Genomic DNA, 15,728 nt, shown 5'->3' on the forward strand with positions numbered 1-15,728 from the left:
CCTCCTGTATAAAAATATTTTTTAAAAACAGTCATTTTCGGTATCGGTGCTGTTTCGGTATCGGTTTCAGTTTTCGGCCTAGTGTATTTTTCATTTTCGGTATCGGTTTCGGCACCAAAAAACACATCCGGTGCATCCCTAGTATGTACTGTACTGTACTTGGTTCTCCTAATGTCTTATGTCTTTATACTGTACTGTTTTAAGTCTTTATGTATAGTACTGTAAGGTATGCTTGTCTTGCACAGGTATTGCCCACACCATATCAGAAAAAAGAAAAAGCTTGCTTGCACCTGCAAAAAGTGCTGAGAAAAAAGAAAAGCTATTGATCTTGATATGAAACTTAAGATCATTAAGGACTATAAGGCTGGCAAGAAAGTAAAAGAAATAGAAAGAGAATTGGAACTTGCACATTCTACCATTTCAACAATCCTAAAGGATAAGGATAGAGTGAAAGAGGCAGTAAAAGCATTGACAGGATATTAAGCCATAATAACTAGGCAGCAGAATAGCCTCATTCATGAAATGGAGAAATTGCTGGCGGTATGGATTGACAACCAAATAGAAAAAAGAATGCCAATACGTTTTTTATTGATTCAAACCAATGCATGCAGTATTTTTGAGAATTTGAAAGTGCACAAAGGAGAAGAATCAACTGAAACATTTGCAGCAAGCCATGGATGGTTTCAAAGGTTTCGTGGGAGATTCAACCTCCATAATTGGAGTATCAGTGGGGAGGCTGAAAGTGCAGATGTTGAAGCAGCTGAAAAATTTGTAGTTGAATTTAATAAAATCATCGAAAAGGGTGGCTATTGTCCAGAGTAGGGATGGGATTTGTGTTTGAGTTGAATATGAGTTTGACTTGAACATTGGCTGGTCGCCAAATAGCGAACAATTTAGGGTGTTCAAGGCAAATCCCATTGCAAGTTTATGGGAGAAATCAAAAGTGCTAATGTTCAAGGTTAATATGCAAGTTGTTGTCATAAAAAGTGTTTTTAGTAATGCTTAAAGGGAAACAATAAAAATGAAATATTCCTTTAAATTACGTACCTGGAGAATGTCTATAGTATGCCTGTAAAGTGGCACATGTTTCCTGTGTTTAGATCAGTCTGACTGCAAAATTACATTTCTAAAGGGAAAAAAGTCATTTAAAACTACTCGTGGCTATAATGAATTGTCAGTCCCGGCAATACACATAAAAGTTTATTGATAAAAATGGCATGGGATTTCCCCATAGTGGAACCCCATGCCAAAATAAAATAAAATGGTGTGGGGTCCCCCCAGACATCCATACCAGACCCTTATCCAAGCAAGCAACCTGGCAGGCCACAGGAAAAGAGGGGGGATGAGAGAGCACCCCCCCTTAATCGTACCAGACCACATGCTCTCAACATTGAGAGGGTGCTTTAGGGTAGCCCCCAAAGCCCCTTGTCCCCATGTTTATGGGGAGAAGGGCCTCATCGCCACAAACCTTGCCCGGTGGTTGTGGGGGTCTGCGGGTGGGGGGCTTATCATAATCTGGAAGCCCCCTTTAACAAGGGGACCCCAGATTCTGCCCCCATGTGAATTGGTAATGGGGTACAAATATAAACCTACCATTTCACAAAAAAAGTGTCAAAAATGCTAAAAAAGATGAGATGTTTTTGACAATTCCTTTATTAATTTCTTCTTCTTCTTTCCCCGCTTCTTCTTCCATCTTCTTACTTCTGATCTTCCTTTGGTCTTCTTCTACCCCGGATTCTTCCTCCGCTTCTTCCTCCGGTCTTCTCATTCGGCATCTTCTTCTCTGCTTCATCCTCCACACAAAACACCTAAGTGGGAGTCTTCCACTGTGGGACGCTTCTGTTGAGGTGACAGTTCTTATATAATGGAGGGTGGGGCCACCCGGTGACCCCACCCCCTCCAAGGCATCAGGACTTCCCTATGGCTTTTCCTGTGTTGTCAGAGGAAGGTGGGTTCACCCGTTTATGTAAATGGGTGACTCCGCCCCCTCTGACAACACTGAGAAAGCCATAGGGAATTCCCCATGCAACGAGGGGGTGGGGTCACTGGGTGGCCCCACCTTCCATTATATAAGAACTGTCACCTCAACAGAAGCGTCACACAGTGGAAGACTCCCACTGAGGTGGATCGTGTGGAGGACAAATCGGGGGAAAAAGAAGATGGAGGAAGAACACAGAAGGAAGACCAGAAGAAGATGGAAGAAGAAGCGGGGAAAGAAAAATAAATAAAGGAATTGTCAAAAACCGTCTCTCGTCTTTTTTAGAATTTTTGACACTTTTTTTGTTAAATGGAAGGGGTACCAATTACCAATTCAGATGGTAGGGGATCTTGGGCTCTTGTTAAAGGGGGCTTCCAGATTCTGATAAGCCCCCCACCTGCAGATGTTGATGGGGAGAAGGGCCTCATCCCCACAACCCTTGCCTGGTGGTTGTGGGGATGAGGCCCTTCTCCCCATCACCATGGGGACAAGGTGCTTTGGGGGCTACTCCAAAGCACCCTCCCAATGTTGAGGGCATGTGGTCTGGTACGGTTCAGGAGGGGGGTGCTCTCTCATCTCATGCTCTCTCATCCCCCCTCTTTTCCTGTTGCCTGCCAGGTTGTGTGCTCGGATAAGGGTCTGGTATGAATTTATGGGGGGACCCCACACCATTTTTTTTAAATTTTGGAACGGGTTTCCGCTTACTATCCATACCAGACCTGAAGGGCCTGGTATGGATTTTGGGGGGACCCCCACGCCATTTTTAAAAAAAATGTGGAACGGGTTTCCGCTTACTATCCATACCAGACCTGAAGGACCTGGTATGGATTTTGGGGGGACCCCCACGCATTTTTTTTTTAAATTTTGGTTTGGGATTCCCCTGTGGGGAAATTCCATGTCCCTTTTATCAATGAACATGTATGTGTATTGCAGGACCTACAATTCATTATAGCCACTAGTAGTTTAATTTACTTTTTTTACCTTTTAGAAATGTTGTTTTGCTGTCAGACTGTTCTAAACACAGGAGACCACACTTTACAGGCATACTATAGACACCCCCAGGTATGAAATTTAAAGGAATATTACAATTTTATTTTTCACTTTAAGCATTATTAATTCACTGTTTCGGAAAAAAATGCCTTTTTTTTGCATTGATACATGGTCCCTGGAGCAGAACTCAGGCCCCCAAACACTTTTCATGACAATACCATACATATAAACCTTTAAAATTATCACTTTTGATTTTTCATGTTAGTGTCCCATAGACTTTAACTGTGTTTGCGCATTCAAACACCTTTTTTTGCCTGTTCGTATGTTCTGGTGCGAACCGAACCGGGGGAGATGTTTGGCCCATCCTTAGCCCAGAGCAGATATTTAGCATGGCTAAAACTTTAATTTTTGGGAAAAAAAATGCCCGAAAGGTCCTACATACACAAAGAAGCTAAAACAATGCCCAGTTTTAAGGCTTTTAAAGACAGGATCACTTTGTTGTTGGGAGGAAATGTTGCTGGGTTCAAATTAAAGCCTCTCCTCATCTAAAGTTCACAGAACCCACGTGCATTGAATCAGGTTAGTAAGCACACACTACCTTTTTATTATCATGCAAATAGCAAAGCATGGATGACACAAGCTTTATTTGATGACTGGTTCATCAACTGTTTCATACCCTCTGTCAAAAGTTACTGTCAGCAAACAGGTTTTTCCTTTAACCACTTAATAACCGCCCTATAGCCGAATGACGGCTTTAGGGCGGTTTCTTAACTGTGGGAGGCCGTCATATGACGTCCTCCCAGAATTCTGCTCTCGCGCGCCCCCTGGGGCGCGCACTCGAGAGCATCCGTGACCGCCGGGTCCACAGGACCCGGCGCATCACGGATCACGGTAAACGGCCGCTTGTCGCGGCCGTTTACCACGTGATCGCTCCGTCAAATGACGGAGTGATCACTTGTAAACAAACCGGCGTCATGTTATGACGCCGGTTCCTCCCTCCCCCTCTCTGTACCGATCGGAACAGCGGAGGGGGAGGAGATCGGTGTCAGCAGCGATGTGGGCTGCATCTGCAGTGCCCACATCGCTGCTCACCGAAAATTAACCCCTCAATTCCCTGCAAATACTCTGCAATACCCTGCCATTACTCTGCATTACTCTGCAATACCCTGCAATACCCTGCATTACTCTGCATTACCCTGCATTACTCTGCATTACCCTGCATTACTCTGCATTACTCTGCATTACTCTGCATTACCCTGCATTACTCTGCATTACCCTGCATTACTCTGCATTACTCTGCATTACCCTGCAATACTCTGCAATAGTCTGCATTACACTGCAATACTCTGCAATACCCTGCCATTACTCTGCATTACTCTGCAATACCCTGCAATACCCTGCAATACCCTGCAACACTCTGCAATGCTCTGCAACACTCTGCAATACCCTGCAACACTCTGCAATGCTCTGCAACACTCTGCAATGCTCTGCAACACCCACCAATACCCTGCAACACTCTGCAATGCTCTGCAACACCCGCCAATACCGTGCAACACTCTGCAATGCTCTGCAACACCCTCCAATATCCTGCAATGCTCTGCAATGCTCTGCAACACCCGCCAATACCCTGCAACACTCTGCAATGCTCTGCAACACCCACCAATACCCTGCAACACTCTGCAATGCTCTGCAACACCCGCCAATACCGTGCAACACTCTGCAATGCTCTGCAACACCCTCCAATATCCTGCAATGCTCTGCAACGCAATACTCTGCAACGCCATACTCTGAGATACCCAGCCATACTCTGATATACCCAGCCATACCCAGCCATAGTCGGTGATACCCTGCAATACCCAGCCATAGACACCCCCCCCCCTCCCGCCGCCCTCCGGTGCTTCTACCGACTCGCCAATACTATCAAATCCAGAATCTTTTTTTTTTTTTTTTTTCAGGCTTCCCAGCTTAGAGGTGAGATGCGGGGTCTTATTGACCCCACATCTCACTGTAAAGAGGACCTGTCATGCCATATTCCTATTACAAGGGATGTTTACATTCCTTGTAATAGGAATAAAAGTGATCAAAAAATTTATTTTTGGGGAAAAAAATGTCAAACTAAAATAAATAAAGTAAAATGAACAATAAAATTTTTTATTTTTTTTTAAAGCGCCCCTGTCCCCATGTGCTCGCATGCAGAAGCGAACGCATACGTAAGTCCCGCCCACATATGAAAACGGTGTTCAAACCACACATGTGAGGTATCGCTGCGTACGTTGGAGCGAGAGCAATAATTATAGCCCTAGACCTCCTCTGTAACTCAAAACATATAACCAGTAAAAAAAAAATTTAATCGTCGCCTATGGGGATTTTTAAGTAGCGACGTTTGGCGCCATTCCACGAGCCTGTGCAATTTTGAAGAGTGACATGTTAGGTATCGATTTACTCGGTGTAACTTCATCTTTCACATTATGCAAAAATTGGGCTAACTTTACTGTGTTTTTTTTTTTTTTTTTAAGCAAAAAACTGTTTTTTTTCCAAAAAAAAGCATTCGAAAAATTGCTGCGCAAATACCGTGCGAGATAAAAAGTTGCAACGACCACCATTGTATTCTCTAGGGTGTTTGCTAAAAAACATATATAATGTTTTGGGATTCGATGTAATTTTCTAGCAAATAAATGATGATTTTTACATGTAGGAGAGAAATGTCAGAATTGTCCTGGGTGCTCCAGAACGCCTGATGGCGCTCCCTGCATGTTGGGCCTCTGTATGTGGCCACACTGTGTAAAAGTCTCACACATGTGGTATCGCCGTACACGGGAGTAATAGCAGAATGTGTTTTGGGGTGTAATTTGTGGTATGCATATGCTGTGTGAGAAATAAACTGATAATATGACAATTTTGTGAAAAAAAAAAAAAAAGTAAAAAAAATCTTGATTTTGCAAAGAATTGTGGGAAAAAATGACAACTTCAAAAAACTCATCATGCCTCTTAGTAAATACCTTGGAATGTCTTCTTTCCAAAAAGGGGTCATTTGGGGGGTATTTGTACTTTTCTGGCATGTTAGGGTCTCAAGAATTGAAATAGGCCGTCAGTACTTCAGGTGTGATCAATTTTCAGATATTGGCACCATAGCTTGTGGACTCTATAACTTTCACAAAGACCAAATAATATCCACCAATTTGTACTTATTTTTACCAAAGATATGTAGTGGTATAAATTTTGGCCAAAATTTATGAAGAAAAAATTACTAATCTGCTAAATTGTATAACAGAAATGAAGAAAAATTCATTTTTTTACAGAATTTTCTGTATTTTTTCTTTTATAGCACAAAAAATAAAAAACCCAGCGGTGATTAAATACCACCAAAAGAAAGCTCCATTTGTGTGAAAAAAAGGACAAAAATTTCATATAGGTCCAGTGTTGCATGACTGAGTAATTGTCATTCAAAATGTGAGAGCACCGAAAGCTGAAAATTGGTCTGGTTATTAAGGGTGTTTAAGTGCCCAGTGGTCAAGTGGTTAAACTGATCCCCCTGCTTGATAATGCCCTAGGCCACCCCCAGCATCTTGATGACCTACATCCAGACGTAAAAGTAGTGTATCTGCCTAAAAACACTAGACATGTGCAGAGTAAAATATTTTGTTTCGGAATTTCGTTTTCGTCCGAAAAATTTATTTATTTAGTCACTCCCGAAATTCGTTTTTATTTATTTTATTTTTCATTCAAAAATTGCATTCGTCCGAAAATCCACATGAATTACGGACAAATCTGTCTTTGAAGGCTTATGGTGTCTGTCGAATGTATAAAGAAGATTCGACGGACTTAGTATATAGCATACTTTGTGTGAACTTTTGAACCCTATTAAAGTCTATGGGACTCCAACGTTCAAAATCTAAAGTGCTAATTTTAAAGGCTAATATGCAAGTTACTGTCCTAAAAAGTGTTTGGGGACCCGGGTCCTGCCCCAGGTGACATGCATCAATGCAAAAAAAAGTTTTAAAAACGGCCGTTTTTTTCGGGAGCAGTGATTTTAATAATGATTAAAGTGAAACAATAAAAGTGTAATATTCCTTTAAATTTCGTACTGGGGGGGTGTCTATAGTATGCCTGTGAAGGGACGCATGTTTCTGGTGCTTAGAACTGTCCCTGCACAAAGTGTCATTTATGCAGGAAAAAAAGTCCTTTAAAATCACTCGCAGCTATTATGAATTGTCGGCTCCGTAATACAGAGAACACTCATTGAAAGTCATTGATAAAAAAAAAAAAAAAAAAAAAAGCGTGGGGGTCCCCCAAATTCAATTAGCAGGCCCTTCAGGTCTGGTATGGATATTAAGGGGAACCCCGCGTCAAATGAAACATTTTTTTACGTGGGGGTCCCCCTAAAAATCCATACCAGACCCTTTATCCGAGCCTGCAACCTGGCAGGCCGCAGGAAAAGACCTTGTCCCCATGTTGATGTGGAGAAGGGCCTCATCCCCACAACCCTGGCCGGTGGTAGTGGGGGTCTGCAGGTGGGGGGCTGATCAGAATCGGGAAGCCCCCTTTAACAAGGGGATCCCCAGATCCCGCCCCCCCATTTGAAATGGTAAGGGGGTACAAAAGTACCCCTACCATTTCACAAAGAAAGTTTAAAAAATAGTTAAATAAGACAAACACACTTTTGAAAAATTCCTTTATTAAAAATAAAAATAAAATAAAAAAACAGATTCCAGTGGTGGTAATCCACTCTTGCTATCCAGAGACAGACGATCATCTCTCCGGGGTACAGCAATGGCTGATCTGAATCAGCGCAGCGAATCCATCCATCTTCTGTCTCCACGGAGGAGACACTGCAAAAGTGTGTTTGTCTTAACAATTTTTTACACTTTCTTTGTGTGTGTTTGTCTTATTTAACAAAAGTGTGTTTATCTTATTTAACAATTTTTTACACTTTCTTTGTGAAATGGTAGGGGTACTTTTGTACCCCCTTACCATTTCAAGCAGGGGGGGCTGGGATCTGGGGGTCCCCTTGTTAAAGGGGGCTTCCAGATTCTGATAAGCCCCCTGCCCGCAGACCCCCACAACCACCGGCCAGGGTTGTGGGAATGAGGCCCTTCTCCACATCAACATGGGGACAAGGTGCTTTGAGGGGTCACAGACCCCCAAAGCATCCTCCCAATGTTGAGGGCATGTGGCCTGGTACGGTTCAGGAGGGAGGGGGCCACTCTCGTCCCCCCTCTTTTCCTGCGGCCTGCCAGGTTGCGTGCTCGGATAAAGGGTCTGGTAATGGATTTTTAGGGGGAACCCCACGTCAATTTTTTTTATTTGACGCAGGGTTCCCCTTAATATCCATACCAGACCTGAAGGGCCTGGTAACTGAATTTGGGGGACCCCCACACTTTTTTTATTTGTTTATTTTTTTATTTTTTTTATCAATGACTTTCAATGAGTGTTCTCTGTATTAAGGAGCCGACAATTCATAATAGCTGCGAGTGATTTTAAAGGACTTTTTTTCCTGCATAAATGACACTTTGTGCAGGGACAGTTTTAAGCACCAGAAACATGCGTCCCTTCACAGGCATACTATAGACACCCCCCCCCGGGAAATTTAAAGGAATATTACACTTTTATTGTTTCACTTTAATCATTATTAAAATCACTGCTCCCGAAAAAACTTTTTTTTGCATTGATACATGTCCCCTTGGGCAGGACCCGGGTCCCCAAACACTTTTTAGGACAGTAACTTGCAGAATCTTTTCTCTCTGTCAAATCTTTTTTCTCAAATAACTTGTTGAATATTTTCTCTATATAATCTTGGACTAATAGAGGTAAGGTTAGGCACATTCAACCACAGGTTCTATAGACACAGATTGTTATTGTCAGAGTCATGTCGAATCTCCTATTCTATATCGAACTGTTGTAACAACGAATACGAAAATAAAGCATTTATTTATGTCGGATCTTTCGTTTTTTGGATTCTGTGCTTTCGTTATCGTTTGTCAAAATTAAAATGAAAATACCTGAAATTCGGACGAAAATGCATTCGGACGAAAACGAATTGCACACTGCCTTTTCCACAGCTGTAGCAGCAACTGAAAATTATGAAGTTACAGTTCATGATTTTTGGAAAACTTACAACTCCATAAAAAACATTGTGATAGCTTGGGAGGAAGTAACAGAAAGGTGTTTGCAGGGTATATGGAAAAAATGCTTAAAGCATTTTGTGAACAATAGCAAAGGGTTTGATGAAACAGATGTTGAAGTTATAAATCAAAAAAGTGTGCAACTTGCAAACATGCTTGAGTTAGATGTTGAAGTGACAGAAGTTAAAGAATTAGCAGAATTTGTTGAGGGTGAACTAAGTAATGAATATTTACTAGAGTTGGAAGCACATCAGCACTTAGAACAAGAAGAGGAAGAAAAGGAGTTAACAATAGAAGAAGTACAAAAGAAGTTAAGAGTCATTTAGTTAGCTGGCGTGGTCTCAAAGGTGAATGCAGCTTTATTACAATTAGAGAGTAAGAATGAGCCCAGGCATGTTTGCAAACAGCATGCGCGGGAACCCGCCAGGAAGTTGGCACTGGGAAGCGCCAATCATAAGCTGTGAGGCATTTCCCGATCTCTGCAACTGCGCATCAGTGGGACAATGTCTCACTACTTGTGATTAGTGCTCCGCAGCGCCAACTTCCTGGCGGGCTCTACATGTGCTGTTTGCGAACACGCCTGAGCTCATACTTATTAGAGATTATGGACCCAAATGTTGAAAGGTTCTCTAAAGTGGAACCGCAGATGAAGGAACTTATGCAATGTCATGAAATTTATGACGGAAAAAGATAATTACAAAGCAGAGCACCTTAACAGAATTCTTCTTTCAAACTACCCCTACCAGTTCTATCATTTCCTTGTCATCTCCCTCATCTACAACTCCTGGTGGCCCTGCTGGTAACTCCAATGATGACATTGTTGACCCTGCTGGTAACTCTAATGATGACACTGATGACCCTGCTGGTAATTTCAATGATGATGGCCCTGAAGCACTAACAACCCTTGTAGGTTTTGATGTCTAAAATGTTACTCTAAATATCACCTGTATATGTTTACCTTTTGGGCACTGTACATCATTGTATCCTGTACAGTAAACTATTTCTGTTTATATTTTTGTGTTCTGTACTTATGCAAATTAAAACAACGTTATTGCATTGGAGTTTTGTGTTTATACCTTTTTTTCAGAATACAGTAAAGTACAGTAATTAAGAATGCTTAAAATAGTGATTACTTGTGGCTCCTCGTTTAACGACCAATTTGTTTAACAACCTGTTTGCTGGAACGGAACCTGGTTGTTAAGTTAAGACTACCTGTATTGACAAAGCAGCAAAAAGACAGAGACTTTGTGAACAAAAACTCTATATTATATATCTATATATATATATATATATATATATATATATATATATATATATATATATATATATATATATATATATATATATACGTTTCTGTGACCTTGTTCACAAAATAAATATATATATATTATATTTTAGTACCTCGCAAAAGTGAGTACACCCCCCACTTTTTGGAAAATATTTTATTATATCTTTTCATGTGACAACATTGAAGAAATTACACTTTGCTACAATGTAAAGCAGTGAGTGTACAGCTTGTATAACAGTGTACATTTTCCGTCCCCTCAAAATAACTCGAAACACAGCCATTAATGTCCAAACCACTGGCAACAAAAGTGAGTACACCCCTAAGTGAAAATGTCAGCATTGAGCCCAAAGTGTCAATATTTTGTGTGGCCGCCATTATTTTCCAGCACTGCCTTAACCCTTCTGGGCATGGAGTTCACCAGAGATTCACAGGTTGCCACTGTAGTCCTCCTCCACTCCCCCATGACATCACTGAGCTGGTGGATGTTAGGGACCTTGTGCTCCTCCACCTTCCGTTTGAGGATGCCACACAGATGCTCAATAGGGTTTAGGTCTGGAGACCTGCTTGGCTAGTCCATCACCTTTACCCTCAGCTTCTTTAGCAAGGCAGTGGTCATCAAGGAGGTGTATTTGGGGTCGTTATCATGTTGGCATACTGCCCTGGCAGGGGATCATGCTCTGCTTCAGTGTGTCACAGTACATGTTGGCATTCATGGTTCTCTCAATGAACTGTAGCTCCCCAGTGCCGGCAGCACTCATGCAGACCCAGACCATGACACTCCCACCATGCTTGACTGTAGGCAAGACTCACTTGTCTTTGTACTCCTCACCTGGTTACCGCCACACACATTTGACACCATCTTATCCAAATACGTTTATCTTGGTCTCATCAGACCACAGCACATGGTTCCAGTAATCCATGTATTTATTCTGCTTGTCTTCAGCAAACTGTTTGTGGTCTTTCTTGTGCATCATCTTTAGAAGAGGCTTCCTTCTGGGATGACAGCCATGCAGACTAATTTGATGCATGGTGTGATGTATGGTCTGAGCACTGACAGGCTGACCCCCCCACCCTTTCAACCTCTGTAGCAATGTTGGCAGCACTCATACGTCTATTTCCAAAAGACAACCTCTGGATATGACACGGAGCACATGCACTCAACTTCTTTGGTTGACCATGGCGAGGCCTGTTCTGAGTGGAACCTGTCCTGTTATACTGCTGTATGGTCTTGGCCACTGTGCTGAAACTCAGTTTCAGGGTCTTGGCAATCTTCTTATAGCCTAGGCCATCTTTATATAGAGCAACAATTATTTTTTTTCAGATCCTTGTTCTTTGCCATGAGGTGCCATGTTGAAATTCCGGTGACCAGTATGAGAGTGTGAGAGCGATAATAACAAATATAACACACATGCTCCCCATCCATGTCTGAGTCCTTGTAACACTAACGAGTCACATGACACTGGGGAGGGAAAATGGCTAATTGGGGCCAATTTGGGCACTTTCACATAGGGGTGTACTCAATTTTGTTGCCAGCAGTTTAGACATCAATGGCTATGTGTTGAGTTATTTTGAGGGGACAGCAAATTTACACTGTTACACTCACTATATTGTAGCAAAGTGTAATTTCTTCAGTGTTGTCACATGAAAGGATATAATATTTACAAAAATGTGAGGGATGTACTCACTTTTGTGAGATAGAGAGTGTGTGTGTGTGTATATATATATATAATTTTATTTTTTGGGATAGCCTGCAACAGATAACAACTGTAGCTTTTTTTCAATCATTATAATACCCAGCCCCACTGCATAGTAAATGTAAGTGTAATTAATGGAAATCTAAAACAAGCAGATGAGTACTTAGATTGTTACAACATATTATAAGTCATAAACAGACATTATGAAAATATAACAGTCTGCAGTGGCCAGACAAGAAAACTCCTAGACGCTATCTCAGAAAAGCAAATGCCGGATGCTTTTCTGTGCCACAAAGAAGTAAAAAAGGAAGCTACCTGCCAACTGCAACCTTGAACTAGTCTCATGTAATTTCTATTGATTGATTTCTCCCCATACACTAACTTAACTGCAAAGCATTTTACACGATAGCCATCTTCAGCAAAATAATTGCTAGGATCAGAAGGTTAAAGGGTAATCCCATTATCAAAGCCATAAAAAAGGATACTTCTTTCAAGTTAAGAAATTCTGCAGAGTAAAAATGTAGTTTTACAAGCTTATGATGTTATGGTTTTATTTAAAACATGCAACCAGTTAATGACGTATTTCACTAAACTTGCATTATGTATACACAAATAATGGTTGTTTTATTGGTAATTTCAGTCAGTGCTGCAGAGATTCAGTTTAAGAAGTGCAGTAAAAAGTAAATACTTAGTTGAGTGCAGATACCAACAGAAGCATTCAGCTCAATATGTACTTACACCAGACAGTACCAACATTTAAAGATCAAGGCCAACAGTTAAATACATAACCTATTCTTCTGTCCATACAGTCCTGGGTTTTACATATCTTTTCTGCTCTGCACTTCCTTGTCTGGCAGGACAGAAGGCTTCTATTGATTCTTGAGCAGTTAATATCCTCTGTTGGTTGATTGACAGTTACTCTAAAAATGAAGTAGCTGATGTGAGTGCCCCTTTTGTTCGACACTTGGCTTTTACAGGAATGGGTCAAACAACAGAACTACTGGCATGATCAATGAGTTATAAATCAAACACTGCCATTTTAATTTGTAATCTATAATTTTATTGTTTTATTTTTCCAATAGGTTACCAAATAAAGATATGGTCCCTCCCTCAGTTTGTGACTGACAGTGAAAGTAAAAAAAAAGGCAGACTGGTGAGCAAATCTCTCTCTCATTATGTTCACTCCTCCTACCAGCATGTTCCTTTATAGAACTTTAACACTGAAGCACAAACAGCCCGTGGGCATATGTGCAGATATCATAAAGAGGTGTAGATGTTCTAAACAGTTCAAAGAGTTGTCCTTGTAAGAAAATTGTGTACAGAAAAAAGTAAGGTATCTTCTTTGATATCATAATTTGTTTTTCAAAACCTGCCTCTTTCTGCTATTGGGAAACATATGTACACATGTGCATATGAAAGCACTGTATTTGGATGTGTTATCTAAAAATAATTATTCTAAACACATACATAAATATACATATACTATGTATTATAAATGACATAACACCTTTATTTATATAGGTGTATAAATGGTGTGTTAGTCACCAATATAGTGGTCTGAAGATTGTCTACCAATGCAACTAATGCTGCTTGCACCATGGTATTAAAGCCCAACACCAAATTGTTTTTGTGCACAAGAGCTTTGAGTTTAACGCGCAAAAAGTTCTGTTAAAATGTATCAAAGGTTAAAATATTTTTGTTTTAAAATTGGTAAAGAAAAAGAGAGTTTTCAAGAAACTAAGACATACATTGTTAGATAATTATCAACTTCAATGCGGAAGTGTCTACATTGCAAGATTTTCCTATACCTCCTGTTTCACTGACAACTATAACATTTTGTTTTTAACATAATTTCCTGTCGTGGAAACAATGATCATGGGGACAAATAGTGAGGATGAAATCTACCCAGCAAAAACATAGACAACTATAAAAAAAACCTGATAACAATTCTAATTCCATTCTATTAAAACAAGAATGCATAAATATATTTTAATCCATTTCAATACCAGACCCTTCCTGCCCAGGCAAATTGTATCATTTTTTTGAGACATACAGTATAGAGCTTTCTTTTGGTGGTATTTATTCACAGATTTTTTATTTATTTTTGGTAAAAAAAAAAATCTTGGTGTCTGTTATAAAGTTTTGCAAAAAAATTATCTTCCTTCATGAATTTAGGCCAAAATGTATTCTGCTACTCTTCTTTTGTAAAAAATAACCCAAACCAGTGTATATTATTTAGTCTGTAGGAGAGTCCACAACTTATGGAATAGATATTTGAAAATCAAACAGTCCTGATGTATGGATGCCCTATCTAATTTCGTAAGGCCCTAAAATGCCAGGACAGCACAAATACCCCCCAAATGACCCCTTTTTTGAAGGTAGACTGTCCAAGGTATTTAGTAAGAGGCATGGAGAGTTTTTTGTAGTTGTCATTTTCACAGTAGAGCATCACTATATGACTGGTGTGGTGGTGATAGTATACCATAGTTACCATAGTAACACTGTACTACTCTGAGGAAGTGATCAGGGTTTTTTTTTTTTTTTTTCACACACTATGATTGCTGATCACTGTTATAAGCAATCATTTTTTCATTAAAAAAACATTTAAGAGTTGTCCTTGTAAGAGAATTGTGTGCAGCAAAAAGTAAGGTATTTTCTTTGACCCCATAAAATTATTTGCTGGATTTTCAAAAACTGCCTTTTTCCGGTATTAGGAAACTTATGTAAAAATGTGCATACAAAAGTACTGTATTTGGATGTGGTAAAAATAATTATACAAAACGCATACACAAATATACACATATTATATATTACCAAAGACAGAACACCTTTATTTATATAGGTATATCAATTGTGTATTAGTCGCCAATATAGTGGTCTGAAGATTGTCTGCTATTGCAGCTAATGCTGCTTGCACCATGGTATTACTACTCCAAAAATGTTTTAATTGTTTTAGTTTTATTTTTTACATTCTGTGACCAGAGCAGTACAGTGATTCCATAGTGACACTGTACTACTCTGAGGAAGTGATCATAATTTTTCTTTTTTTCACACACTATGATTGCCTATAACAGTGCTGATTACTGTTATCTGCAATCATTTTTTTCATAAATGGCATCCATTCATCCAGTATCTGCTGTTGTGAAGCTGTGATTGGCCACAGCTATCCCATGGTACAGATGCCCTGTGATAGGCTCTGCATGTACCATGTGATCACTGTGAAGAATCACAGAGAACACAATAAAGCCATTCATTGTGTACAATTGTTAGGTGATCTGCTGTGCAGCCTCTAGAGTGAGCAAAAGGCACAATCCTGAGAGGGCTTCATATGAAATCAACCCAGGATGAGAGAGCTCCCGCTTCGCCATACTCTGCAATAGGTCAGATGGGAAGCAGTCAAATATCATAAAAAAATATTAAAACTGGGGATGCACAGTAAAGTTTGAAATTTTACAATGCACAGCTGATTTTGTATCCAATAATTAAAATGTAATTATTTCTAGCTAGCAGTGAGTAAAAAGGCTGCACAGAAAAGTTATATTAATATCAAATGCTTTATATCATGTACAGGTGCAGATCATTCTGTATACACAGTTTGAAAATTAGTAGCTTCTCTTTTTGTAGCAGGTAGATCGGTCATTTAACTGATTTTTGTA

The 15,728-nt window shown here is 40.1% G+C and overlaps 1 protein-coding gene across 1 annotated transcript in view; it reads right to left on the minus strand.

The window, feature by feature from the left end:
• TRHDE (thyrotropin releasing hormone degrading enzyme) overlaps positions 1-15,728 on the minus strand; it is a 1,116,537-nt gene that overhangs the window by 262,794 nt on the left and 838,015 nt on the right. The window lies entirely within an intron of this gene.

This window comes from Lithobates pipiens, unplaced genomic scaffold (genome assembly GCF_037356315.1).
Source record: "Lithobates pipiens isolate NorthernLeopardFrog02 unplaced genomic scaffold, aLitPip1_a1.2 Scaffold_8, whole genome shotgun sequence".
NCBI lineage: Eukaryota > Metazoa > Chordata > Amphibia > Anura > Ranidae > Lithobates > Lithobates pipiens.